The 12,937-nt window shown below is 39.4% G+C and overlaps 1 protein-coding gene across 1 annotated transcript in view; it reads right to left on the bottom strand.

Moving 5' to 3' along the window:
- The window catches only part of LOC126092889 (coiled-coil domain-containing protein 170), a 380,321-nt gene that overhangs the window by 177,844 nt on the left and 189,540 nt on the right, over positions 1 to 12,937 (bottom strand). The gene's annotated exons all lie outside the window — the stretch shown is intronic.

The raw sequence follows: 12,937 nt of genomic DNA, 5'->3' as shown, positions 1-12,937 counted from the left end.
CCATCTTCCAGCACAAGAGTTGAAGGGAAATGAATAGGAGTTAAAGGAAAAGAACTGGAGAGGCTTAGGGAAAGGGGTAGAGTTTGGCAAAGTCACCCAGAACCCCAGGTCATGGAGACTTACGGGTCGGGCTGAGAAGGAAGGCTTGATTGTTGGGGACTGCACCAGTCCTTTTTTTTTTTTATATGTGTGTTGTCTTGCCTCCACTTGGTGAGTAGATATTTTATCAATCCAGTTACATTACATTGTCAAAAATTGATTATTTTCATTGTTATGTGTAATACGTGATAAGTTTGGTTATGTATCAGAAGTAATCCCTGGATGTGTACGTATTAGTCTTCCGTACTATTCAATGACCTTAATGTAAAATACATATGACATTAACCAAGAAATGATTCTTCAAGACTGATGAAAACTGTTTATGTCACTATGACACACATATGGATGTCTAGCTCTCAGGGATTGATAGTCTTATATCCTGGGCAGGAGAGCTTGTTTAGAACTGAAAGCTATGGAAAGAAATAATGGAAATTTATTTCTCTGAATCAAGTAATGCAGAAGTAGGTGTAATAATACATAAGAAACATCAATACAGAGACTCCTATGAATGGTATAATGAACACTTTATAGTAGTCAAGATGGACAAGAAATCAACACCCACCACAGTAGTTCACCTTCATTGCCAGCTGACTCAACGTATGATGAAGAGATGGAAAGAATGTATGACAAGATAAAATAAATTATTCAAATAGTTAAGAGATCCAAAAATTTAATTGAGTTGGGGGAATGGAATTTCATAGTAGGAAAACAACAAGAGGGAAAAATTATAGGAGACCATGGGCCAGGGGAGATGAATGAATGGGGAAACTATATGATAGAATTTTCACAATTTAATCTTTGCTAGTACTTGGTTTATAAATCAGGAAAGAAAGTTTATACATGGAGTGGACCTGGAGAGACCAGGAGATTTCAAATAGGTTATGTAATGGTTAGGCAGAGATCAGTTCCTTCAGTATCTTTGTGACTCTCTTCCATGGATCAAACAAACCTATGACCACTTGTGCTGTCCTTCTCTGTATATGTTCAATATCCCCTCTTAGTCCTATTTGGTATGAATCCCACACACCTGAGCAGTATTCTAGAACCAGTTGCATGAGTGAGTTGTAAGCAATCTCCTTTGTAGGCTGACTGCACTTCCCCAGTGCTTTACCAATAAACCGAAGACTACATCCTACTTTACCCACAATTGAGCCAATATGATTATTCCACTTCATATCCCTACAAACTGTTACATCCAAGTATTTGAATGAGCTGGCCAATTCCAACAGTGATGCATTGAAGTTACAGTCATAGAATACTTTGTCTTTTTTTTATTTTATCTTGTGAACTGCATAGTTTTACATTTCTGAACATTTAAAGCAAGTTGCCAATCTTGGCATCACTCTTGAAATCTTATCAAGATCTGATTGAATATTTATGCAGCTTATTTCAGATAGTACTTCATTTTAGGTAACTGCATCATCTGCAAAAAGCCTGCTGTTACTTTTAATGTTGTCTGCAAGGTCATTAATATGCAAAATGAACAGCAAGGGTCCCAACACACTTCCCTGGGGCACACCCAAAGTTACTTCTACATCTGACGATGACTCTCCATCCAAGACAACATGCTGCATCCTCCCTACCAAAAAGTTCTTAATCCAGTCACAAATTTCACATGATACCCCATATGATTGTACTTTTGACAGTAAGTGTATGTGTGGTACTGAGTGAAATGCTTTTCAGAAATCAGGAAATACTGCATCTGTCTGACTGTCTCGATCCAAAGCTTTCAGTACGTCATATGAGAAAAGTGAGAGTTGGGATCCACATGATCGATGTTTCCGAAATCCAAGCTGGTTGGCATTGAAGAGGTCATTCTGTTCAAGATATCTATTATGTTAGAGCTCAGAAAATGTTCTAAGCTTCCACAAAAAATCAATATCAGGGGCACTGGATGGCAGTTTTTTGAATCATTTCTACTACCCTTCTTGTAGATGAGTGTGACCTGTGCTTTTTTCCAAGAACTGAAACTGTAGAAAGGTGGGAAATTAAGGACATGGGACTTGGATGAGTAGAAATAACTAAATGCTGTTGTGATTTTGATTGGGACTGTTAGGCAATGATTAAGTGAAGTAAGGTTAAAGAGCACAAAGGAAGATGAACAGGTTGTCTTGAAAGATGAAATAGTGAACACATTAGAAGGTAAAATATGTGGAAGACAAGACCAAGAAGAAATTCTTGGATGATGCTCAAGACACTGAGTCTGAAAGACATAAGGATAAAATATAAACATGCAGTGTATGAAGCAGACAAAAGAGAATATAGGTGTCCAAAAAATGAGATTGACAGGAACTGCAAAATGACAAAGTAGCAATGACTAGATAAGAAATGCAAGAATGTAGAAGCATGTATAATTAGGGGGTAGACGTGCTGCCTGTATGCAAAGTAAATAAACTTCTGGAGAAAAGAGAAGCAGCTGTATGAATACCAAGAGATTACGTGCGGAACCATTAAGAAACAAAAAAGGGGGAGTCGAAAGGTGGAAAGAATCTATTAGAGTTATACAAGGGAAATGAACTTGAAGAGAATACTGTGATTTTAAACTTTCTGTTGCTCTAACTTTTAGGTACCTGTATTCTGGCTTGCCCCCCATGAACCATAGACCCTGCCGTTGGTGGGGAGGCTTGCGTGCCTCAGCGATACAGATGGCTGTACCGTAGGTGCAACCACAACGGAGGGGTATCTGTTGAGAGGCCAGACAAACGTGTGGTTCCTCAAGAGGGGCAGCAGCCTTTTCAGTATTTTCAGGGGCAACAGTCTGGATGATTGACTGATCTGGCCTTGTAACACTAACCAAAATGACCTTGCTGTGCTGGTACTGTAAAAGGCTGAAAGCAAGGGGAAACTACAGCCGTAATTTTTCCCGAGGGCATGCACCTTTACTGTATGGTTAAATGATGATGGCGTCCTCTTGGGTAAAATATTCCAGAGGTAAAATAGTCCCCCATTCGGATCTCCGGGCGGGGACTCCTCAAGAGGATGTCGTTATCAGGAGAAAGAAAACTGGCATTCTACGGATCGGAGTGTGGAATGTCAGATCCCTTAATTGGGCAGGTAGGTTAGAAAATTTAAAAAGGGAAATGGATAGGTTAAAGTTAGATATAGTGGGAATTAGTGAACTTCAGTGGCAGGAGGAACAAGACTTTTGGTCAGGTGAATATAGGGTTATAAATACAAAATCAAATAGGGGTAATGCAGGAGTAGGTTTAATAATGAATGAAAAAATAGGAGTGAGGGTAAGCTACTACAAACAGCATAGTGAACACATTATTGTGGCCAAGATAGACACGAAGCCCATACCTACTACAGTAGTACAAGTTTATATGGCAACTGGCTCTGCAGATGATGAAGAAATTGATGAAATGTATGATGAGATAAAAGAAATTATTCAGGTAGTGAAGGAAGACAAAAATTTAATGGTCAATGGTGACTGGAATTCGAGAGTAGGAAAATGGAGAGAAGGAAACATAGTAGGTGAATATGGATTGGGGCTAAGAAATGAAACAGGAAGCCAACTGGTAGAATTTTGCACAGAGCATAACTTCATCATAGCTAACACTTGGTTCAAGAATCATGAAAGAAGGTTGTATACATGGAAGAACCCTGGAGATACTAGAAGGTATCAGATAGATTATATAATTGTAAGACAGAGATTTAGGAACCAGGTTTTAAACTGTAAGACATTTCCAGGGGCAGATGTGGACCCTGACCACAATTTATTGGTTATGAACTGTATATTAAAACTGAAGAAACTGCAAAAAGGTGGGAATTTAAGGAGATGGGACCTGGATAAACTGACTAAACCAGAGGTTGTACTGAGTTCCAGGGAGAGCATAAGGGAACAATTGACAGGAATGGGGGAAAGAAATACAGTAGAAGAAGAATGGGTAGCTCTGAGGGATGAAGTAGTGAAGGCAGCAGAGGATAAAGTATGTAAAAAGACCAGGGCTAGTAGAACTCCTTGGGTAACAGAAGAAATATTGAACTTAATCGATGAAAGGAGAAAATATAAAAATGCAGTAAATGAAGCAGGCAAAAAGGAATACAGACATCTCAAAAATGAGATCGACAGGAAGTGCAAAATGGCTAAGCAGGGATGGCTAGAGGACAAATGTAAGGATGTAGAGGCTTATCTCACTAGGGGTAAGATAGATACTGCCTACAGGAAAATTAAAGAGACCTTTGGAGAAAAGAGAACCACTTGTATGAATATCAAGAGCTTAGATGGAAACCCAGTTCTAAGCAAAGAAGAGAAAGCAGAAAGGTGGAAGGAGTGTATAGAGGGCGATGTATTTGAGGACAATATTATGGAAATGGAAGAGGATGTAGATGAAGATGAAATGGGAGAAACAATACTGTGTGAAGAGTTTGACAGAGCACTGAAAGACCTGAGTCGAAACAAGGCCCTGGGAGTAGACATCATTCCATTAGAACCACTGATAGCCTTGGGAGAGCCAGTCCTGACAAAACCCTACCATCTGGTGAGCAAGATGCATGAGACAGGCGAAATACCCTCAGACTTCAAGAAGAATATTATAATTCCAATCCCAAAGAAAGCAGGTGTTGACAGATGTGAAAATTACTGAACTATCAGTTTAATAAGCCACAGCTACAAAATACTAACGCGAATTCTTTACAGACGAATGGAAAAACTGGTAGAAGCCGACCTCGAGGAAGATCAGTTTGGATTTCATAGAAATATTGGAACACTGACCTTACGACTTATCTTAGAAGAAAGATTAAGGAAAGGCAGGCCTACATTTCTAGCATTGTAGACTTGGAGAAAGCTTTTGACAATGTTGATTGGAATACTCTCCTTCAAATTCTAAAGGTGGCAGGGGTAACATACAGGGAGCGAAAGGCTATTTACAATTTTTACAGAAACCAGATGGCAGTTATAAGAGTTGAGGGACATGAAAGGGAAGCAGTGGTTGGGAAGGGAGTGAGACAGGGTTGTAGCCTCTCCCTGGTGTTATTCAATCTGTATATTGAGCAAGCAGTAAAGGAAACAAAAGAAAAATTCGGAGTGGGTATTAAAATCCATGGAGAAGAAATAAAAACCATGAGGTTTGCTGATGACATTGTAATTCTGTCAGAAACAGCAAAGGACTTGGAAGAGCAGTTAAACGGTAGGGACAGTGTCTTGAAAGGAGAATATAAGATGAACATCAACAAAAGCAAAACGAGGATAATGGAATGTAGTCGAATTAAGTCGAGTGATTCTGAGGGAATTAGATTAGGAAATGAGACACTTAAAGAAGTAAAGGAGTTCTGCTATTTGGGGAGCAAAATAACTGATGATGGTTGAAGTAGAGAACATATAAAATGTAGAGACTGGCAATGGCAAGGAAAGCGTTTCTGAAGAAGAGAAATTTGTTAACATCGAGTATAGATTTAAGTGTCAGGAAATCGTTTCTGAAAGTATTTGTATGGAGTGTAGCCATGTATGGAAGTGAAACATGGATGATAAATAGTTTTGACAAGAAGATAATAGAAGCTTTCGAAATGTGGTGCTACAGAAGGATGCTGAAGATTAGACGGGTAGATCACATAACTAATGAGGAGGTATTGAATGGAATTGGGGAGAGGAGGAGTATGTGGCACAACTTGACTACAAGAAGGGACCGGTTGGTAGGACATGTTCTGAGGCATCAAGGGATCACAAATTTAGCATTGGAGGGCAGTGTGGAGGGTAAAAATCATAGAGGGAGACCAAGAAATGAAATCACTAAGCAGATTCAGAAGGATGTAGGTTGCAGTAAGTACTGGGACATGAAGAAGCTTGCACAGGATAGAGTAGCATGGAGAGCTGGATCAAACCAGTCTCAGGACTGAAGACCACAACAACAACAACATCCTGGCTTGCCTGCTTCAGTTAACGCATTTTTAGTTTTTCTCCTTAATTGTTAATTTAATTCAGCAGTATGTTTGTTAATCCAAGGATTTCTATGGAGCCTTGTCTCTTTGTGTAATTGTTCCTCTGCTGCCTTCCCCATCTACCTGTTTGTCTCCTACTGTGTTGCTTTCCACTGTTTCAATCAATAGTAGACTTATGTTGCCACTGAACCTCTCAACCATTTCTGTTCGTGATTTCTTACAGCTCTGCAGTTTCTTCAGCTTTTAATCTGCAGTTCATAATGAATAAATTATGGTCAGAGTCCACATTTGCCCCGGGGAAATATTATTTTCATACAACACAAATGTTAATTTATTTCAGTACTCAGTCAGATGCACAGGCTGGTTATAATTAAACTTTTACTATTTGAGCCAGTGTAGGTGGAAAACTATTTACCATATGGGTGCCTAACTTTATAGGAGTGATATTCAGACTGTGGTCTGTAGGCTTTGTGTTGTTAGTGGTGTTAGTGTCATGACTTTTCGTTAGACACCCAGACTGGTATGGTGACATAGGGTTGAACAAACTCACCAATGTGCAATAGAGTTGCCGACAGTCAACACGAGTCTGGAGAAACTGAGCACAGCTTTAGTTCTAAAGCTGTTTTATTTGGGCTGGTGCATAAGTAAAGAGAATTTTTGTTTTGCATGTTTCCGGTTGCTATAGGTTTTTTTTATCAATTGTCATTTTTTATTTGTAGTTCATTATTGCTATTTGAGTTTTATTTTCATTTAGTCATTTGAAGATAGTAAGTGGAGAAGTGGATGCTAGAAAATGGACTGCCAAGTGGAGAAATCTGAACATTTTTGACATACTCTTCTGTTTGAGTTCAACAGAGAGGTAACAACAGCAGAGGCAGCCAGAAACATTTGGTTTGTGTATGGGAATTATGCTATTGGACACACATGACAAGATAATAGTTTTCTCATTTTAAGGAGGTCTGTGTTGACATCAGTGCCTCTCCACACTCAGGGAGATCTTGGGGTTTGATGAGGACTGTTTAAATACATTAATCTACAATGATCCATATCACTGTACTCGTGAACTGGCACATGTGATGAACTGTGTTCATTCCACCATCATGTGACATTTGCATGCAAAGGGAAAAGTTCAAAAATCAAGTGTATGGGTACCACATGCTCTAAGCCAAAATCATAAAAATCAGCAGATGGCCATATTTGCATCTCTGATTGCTCGTCATCATTTGGCTCATCAACAGCACTCACCATTTGTATCCTGTATCATTCCTGGTGATCAGAAATGGTGTCTTTACGCTAACAGACAGAAAAGAAAGGAATGGTTTAACCCAAACAAAGACCTGCATACATCCACGAAAGATAATGTTATGCATCCGGTGGAACAGCGATGGTGTGGTGTACTACAGATTGCTTCTCCAAGATGTAACTATCACTGCTGACATTTATAGTCAACAACTGAAATGTCTTGTAGATGCTATTCAAGAACAACAACCAGGAAGACTGTGCAAAGTGATGCTACTCCATGATAATGCCTGCCCGCATTCTACTAGACTGACAAAAAACACTATGAGGAGTTGGTGGAAAGTCATTCTGGACCCACCTTATTCACCTGACCTTGCATCTTTAGATTTTCACATTTTTTTCTCTCTGTCAAACAACTTATAAGGAACTTCCTCTCTGGATGAAAATGTGCTCCAAACATTGTTTGATAAATTCTTTGCCTCAAAACCACATGATTTCTATAGTTGTGATATCAAAAAGTTACCGCAGCATTGGCAGACTGTTGTGTATAGTGAAGGAGAAAATATTAGTGATGACTAAAGTTTGTTATGTGTATCAGCTGTGTTTACTGAACTTATGAAAAAATGCAATGAGCTTACGCACCAACCCAACACCAAAAAGAACAGCAATAGCACTACTGCTCTTCATGAGTATCAGTGCATTAAAGGAATGCAGAGAGGTCTTCTTTTCACACCAGGGTTGAAGAACACAATTTGAAAGTTCAAATTAACTGGAAATTTGTGAATTGATCCTCGGAAAGTCCAACAGCCAACTGTGCCACAAATTGCTGGAGAAGTTTCTGTTGCCATGGTTGAGAATGTTGGACACAATGTGCAATCTTCTAACAGTGCACAAGCTGTCATGACGGCTGAACATTCCACGGTCCACCATTGAATAAGTGCAGCAAACAGTTTTGAAATGGTATCCACACAAACTTCCAGACTGTTATGTGCTTCTCTCAATGGTTTATTTATTATTCCTCTTCCACACCTCCTTACAAATGTTTCTACTTAGTTTCATTGTTCTACGATTGTGGGGAACTAATGTTTAATTATAGCAACCCTGCAGCCCCACTGTTAATGGTGTTCTCAAATACAGAATGAGCTGGTTGACATTTGTAGGTAAATGGAATCTGTCCTGACTAATGGCACATGATTGGCAGCTCCTGTGAATCGATGAATTGAAAGTGCTCCCGAGAGTCGTCTACCTGTGATATCAGTACCAGAGGTACCACAAATACTATTCTCATTCCTGTCTCCTCTGCAGGAAGTACAGGATCTGTCATTACTCACCCATTTGACTGTGAGTGACATGTCAGCGATACATCTAGGCATCCTATACAAGATGGGCGGGAGCAGGGAGGACATGGTGTTGTACTGATCTTCCTAACCAACAAGTTTGAAGTGCTGTCTTTCACTGACACTGAACTAATGGGACGCATTTCACCTGTTTTGGGGAAACCTTTTTTTGTCCAGTGTTAAGAGGAGGTAAACACAAAAGGGTAGAGGTCTACTAATCATTGGCTTTCAAATGTATGAAAAATGATGGTACCCCTTAGGGAAATGGCAGCAACAGAAAGGAAAAGACACCAAGTGCACTCAGTGAGCATGCTTGAGGGCCTCATTCGACATGCTGAAGAGGCTATTCCAGCAGCCACTGGGGGGGCACGGTGCAACCAGCTGAAAATTGAGGTGCACACTGGAACAAATGATGCCTGTCATATGGGCTCCGAGGTCATTCTTATGTCATTCTAGGGACTGGCAGAGAAGGTTGAGAAGACCAGCCTTGTGCATAGATTTTCAATGAATCTCACAATTGTCCCCAGAAATGATCATTGTCCTTTGGTTCTTAGTCGAGTGGAAGGACTGAACCATAGACTTTGCGGGTTCTGTGATGAGCTAGGCTGCAACTCCCTGGACTTGTGCCATAGGGCCGCAACTGTAGGAGCCCCAAAATGGGTCAGGTGTGTACTACATATCAGAGGTTGTTATTCAGATAGCTGACTGTGTGGGTGCACAGATTAAGTGACCCTCCATCCAATCCAGAAAATGATAGCTGAAGGAAACCCAGAAGTATCAATGCAAGATCCTCCTTCCAATCCAGAAAATGACAACTGTAGGAAACCCAGAAGTATCAGTGCAAAATTGTAAGAAATGCCTCCCACATGTGAAAGTATTAATATCTTGTCGAGCCATTCACAACAAAGTGGCAGGGTTCGAAGTGTCCATGAAAAGCAGTGAAGCTCATATAATACTAGGTGCAGAAAGGTATTTGAAACCTGAAATTGATAGCAATGAGATTTTTGGGGAAAATTTAAGTGTATGTTGAAAGATAAGCAAATGAGAAAGGGGGGTGGTGAACTTGATGCAGTAGACAAGAAACTCAAATCCACCAAGACAGAAACTGACACTGTATGTGAGACTGTTTGGGCAAGACTCAGTATCACAGATGGACATAAAATGATAACTGGCTCCTTCTATCATCCTCCAGACTCATATTCTTATGTAATGGAACATTTTAGAGAAAACCACAGTTCACTTGTATGTATGTTCCCAAATCACTGTAATCACCAGTGAAGACTTTCATCATTCAATAGTTCATTGGGAAAATTACAGTTTTGTTAGTGGTGGGTGCAATAAGCCATTATGTGAAACATTACTAAATGCCTTCTATGAAAAACTACCTAGGACAGATAGTTAGGAACTCCAGTCATGATGGAAATATATTGGATCTAATGACAACAAACAGGCCTGACCTCTTTGATGATGTCCACATCGAAACTGGTATCAGTGACCATGATGTGGTTGTAGCATCAATGATTACCAAAGTACAAAGGACAACCAAAACAAGCAGAAAGATTTATATGTTCAGTACAGCACATAAAAAAATCAGTAGGGTCATATCTTAATGACGAATTTGAAACTTCCATCACAGGGCAGGAGCATGTAGAGAAACTGTGGCTCAAGTTTAAAAGAATAGTTGACCTTGCTCTGGATAGAAATGTACCCAGCAGAACAGTTCATAATGGGAGGGAACCTCCTTGGTACACAGTCACTGTAAAGAAACTTCTAAAGCAACACAAACTATTGCATAACAGACGTAAAACAAAGTGTAGAATTATGGACAGAGAGATGCTGAATGAAACATGTTTGGCTGATAGGAGAACAACTGCATGATGCCTTCAATGACTACTATAGCATAATATTGTCAAATATTTCACGAAACCCAAACAAATTCTGGTCATATATAAAGTCTGATAGTGGTACCAAATTTAGTGTCCACCCCCTAGCACATGAGACAGAAACTGAAATTGAGGTTAGCAAAGCAAAAGCTGAAATGCTCAACTCCATTATTGTATGTTCCTTTACAAAGGAAAACGCAGGAGAATTGCCCCAATTTAATCCTTGCACCACTGGAAAGATCAATGAAATGAAGTACTAGTGTCAGTAGCATTGAGAAACAGCTGAAATGCTTATAACTGAACAAAGCTCCAGAGCCCAATAGAATCCCTGACAGCTTATGTACTGGATTTGCAGCTGAATTAGCTCCTATTATAAGTGTAATCTATCATAGATCCCTCAAACAAAAAGGCCATCGCAGTTTTTGGAAAAAGACACAGGACACACCTGTCTACAAGAAGGGTAGTAGAAGTGATTCACAAAACTACCATCCAATGTTGTAACTGATTTGTTGTAGAATCTTAGAACATATTCTGGGCTCAAACATAATGTATCTTGAACAGAATGACCTCCTCAAAGCCAGCAGTACAGATTTTGGAAACATCGATCATGTGAAACCAAACTTGCACTTTTCTCACATGACATACTGAAAGCTTTGGATGAGGACAGTCAGGTACATGCAGTATTTCTTGATATACGAAAAGCATTTGACTCAGTAAAACACACACACACACACACACACACACACACACACACTCATTGTCAAAAGTATGATCATATGGGGTATCAAGTAAAATCTGCGACTGGATTGAGGACTTTTTAGTATGCAGGGTGCAGCTTGTTATCTTGGATGGAGAGTAATTGTCAGATGTAGAAGTAACTTCAGAAGTGCCCCAGGGAAGTGTGATGGGACCCTTATTGTTCATGCTGTATATTAATGACATTAATTGTATCCACAGACTTTTTGCAGATGATGCAGTTATCTATAGTGAAGTACTATCTGAGAGAAGCTGCATAAATATTCAGTCAAATCTTGATAAGATTTCAAAGTGGTGCAAAGATTGTTAACTTGCTTTAAATGTTCAGAAATGTAAAATCATGCACTTCACAATATGCAAAAAATGTAGCATCCCATGACTATAACATCAATGAGTTACAGTAGCAATCAGGCAATGCATACAAATACTTGGGTCCAACACTTTATAGGGATATGAAATGGAATTATCATATTGTCTCACTTGTGGGTAAAGCAGGTAGTAGGCCTTGGTTTATTGGTAGAATACTGGGGAAGTGCAATCAGTCTACAAAGGAGATTGCTTACAAATCACTCATGCTACTGGTTCTAGAATATTGTTTAAGTGCATGGAATCTGTGCCAAATAGGACTACAGGAGATATTAAACATAGACAGAGAAGGGCAGCACAAATGGTCACAGATTCGTTTGGTCCAAGTTAAAATGTCACAGAGATACTGAAGGAACTGAACTGGAAGAGTCTTGATAATATATGATGGTATGTCACTTATTATCCGCAATTTAGTTATATTTTTGTTTATTTTGGTAGTACTGTCGTTTTACGTTGATGATGCATGCCTTATTTATTTGTTGTCATATCTTTGTAATTTTCAAGCTGCTAGGTTAGTTTCGTTATCGCTGCCGTGCTGTTAATCATAACTGCTCCACTGTCTACTTGCACCAAAGAACAGCAATATTCATTGATCCTTTTTTGTGTGGTCAGAAACTGTATCTGGGGCTGACAACTCGCGCATGCGCAGAAGGTGGTACCGCAGTGCTTTCTGCTTGTTGTTCGCTTATTGTTCGGTGGCTATTGGCTAGTAACTATTTTCAGATTTTCGTGTTGGGGATTTTCCACGTTTTTTTCAGTAAGTAGGTTTTCATAAATAAAAAAAAACATTTTTTTGCCAATAGACTTCCTTTTATACTAGCTGTTTGTGACAGCATTTTTTCTTTTGATTACTTTGTATTATAGAAATTAAATGGAGCAAAGAGGCGTTAATCATCTAAATTCAGGCATACAGTAAGGAAAGGTGTATGTATGTACCCGCTGTATCATAATGCGATACGTTGGCAATCATTTCTTTCTGAGTAATATGCTTATAACTTTACACGGTGACTTTCGATTTGTATCGTAATGCCTTAGCTTACGAAAGTTCATGTTTGATTTGATTGCATCTCTTGCTTTCTTTCAGCATGCCAGAAAAGAGAAACGGGCAGTGATGGCGAGGAAGTCCGTGCAGTTTCGCCCAGTGCAACAGACAAGGACTGCAAAATTGAGTAGCATATTGCACAGTGTATTTCATTTTCCAAACTTGGAAAAATAACACAAGTGCACTTTTAAGTTTTGGTCCTTTAAAGTGTTGCAAATTGCAGTGCATACACCCACAACAACTTTTGAAATGGTGGGCTGTGCTATTCTGTGGCTAAAAGCCAGACTCGTAAAAGATTCCCCAGGAAACGTAATGTTACAACCAGCCTGCAACTTAAC

Source organism: Schistocerca cancellata, chromosome 7 (assembly GCF_023864275.1).
Source record: "Schistocerca cancellata isolate TAMUIC-IGC-003103 chromosome 7, iqSchCanc2.1, whole genome shotgun sequence".
In the NCBI taxonomy this organism is placed as follows: domain Eukaryota; kingdom Metazoa; phylum Arthropoda; class Insecta; order Orthoptera; family Acrididae; genus Schistocerca; species Schistocerca cancellata.
The sequence above is the reverse complement of the archived record's forward strand: the minus strand, read 5'-3'. Positions and strand labels throughout refer to the sequence as shown.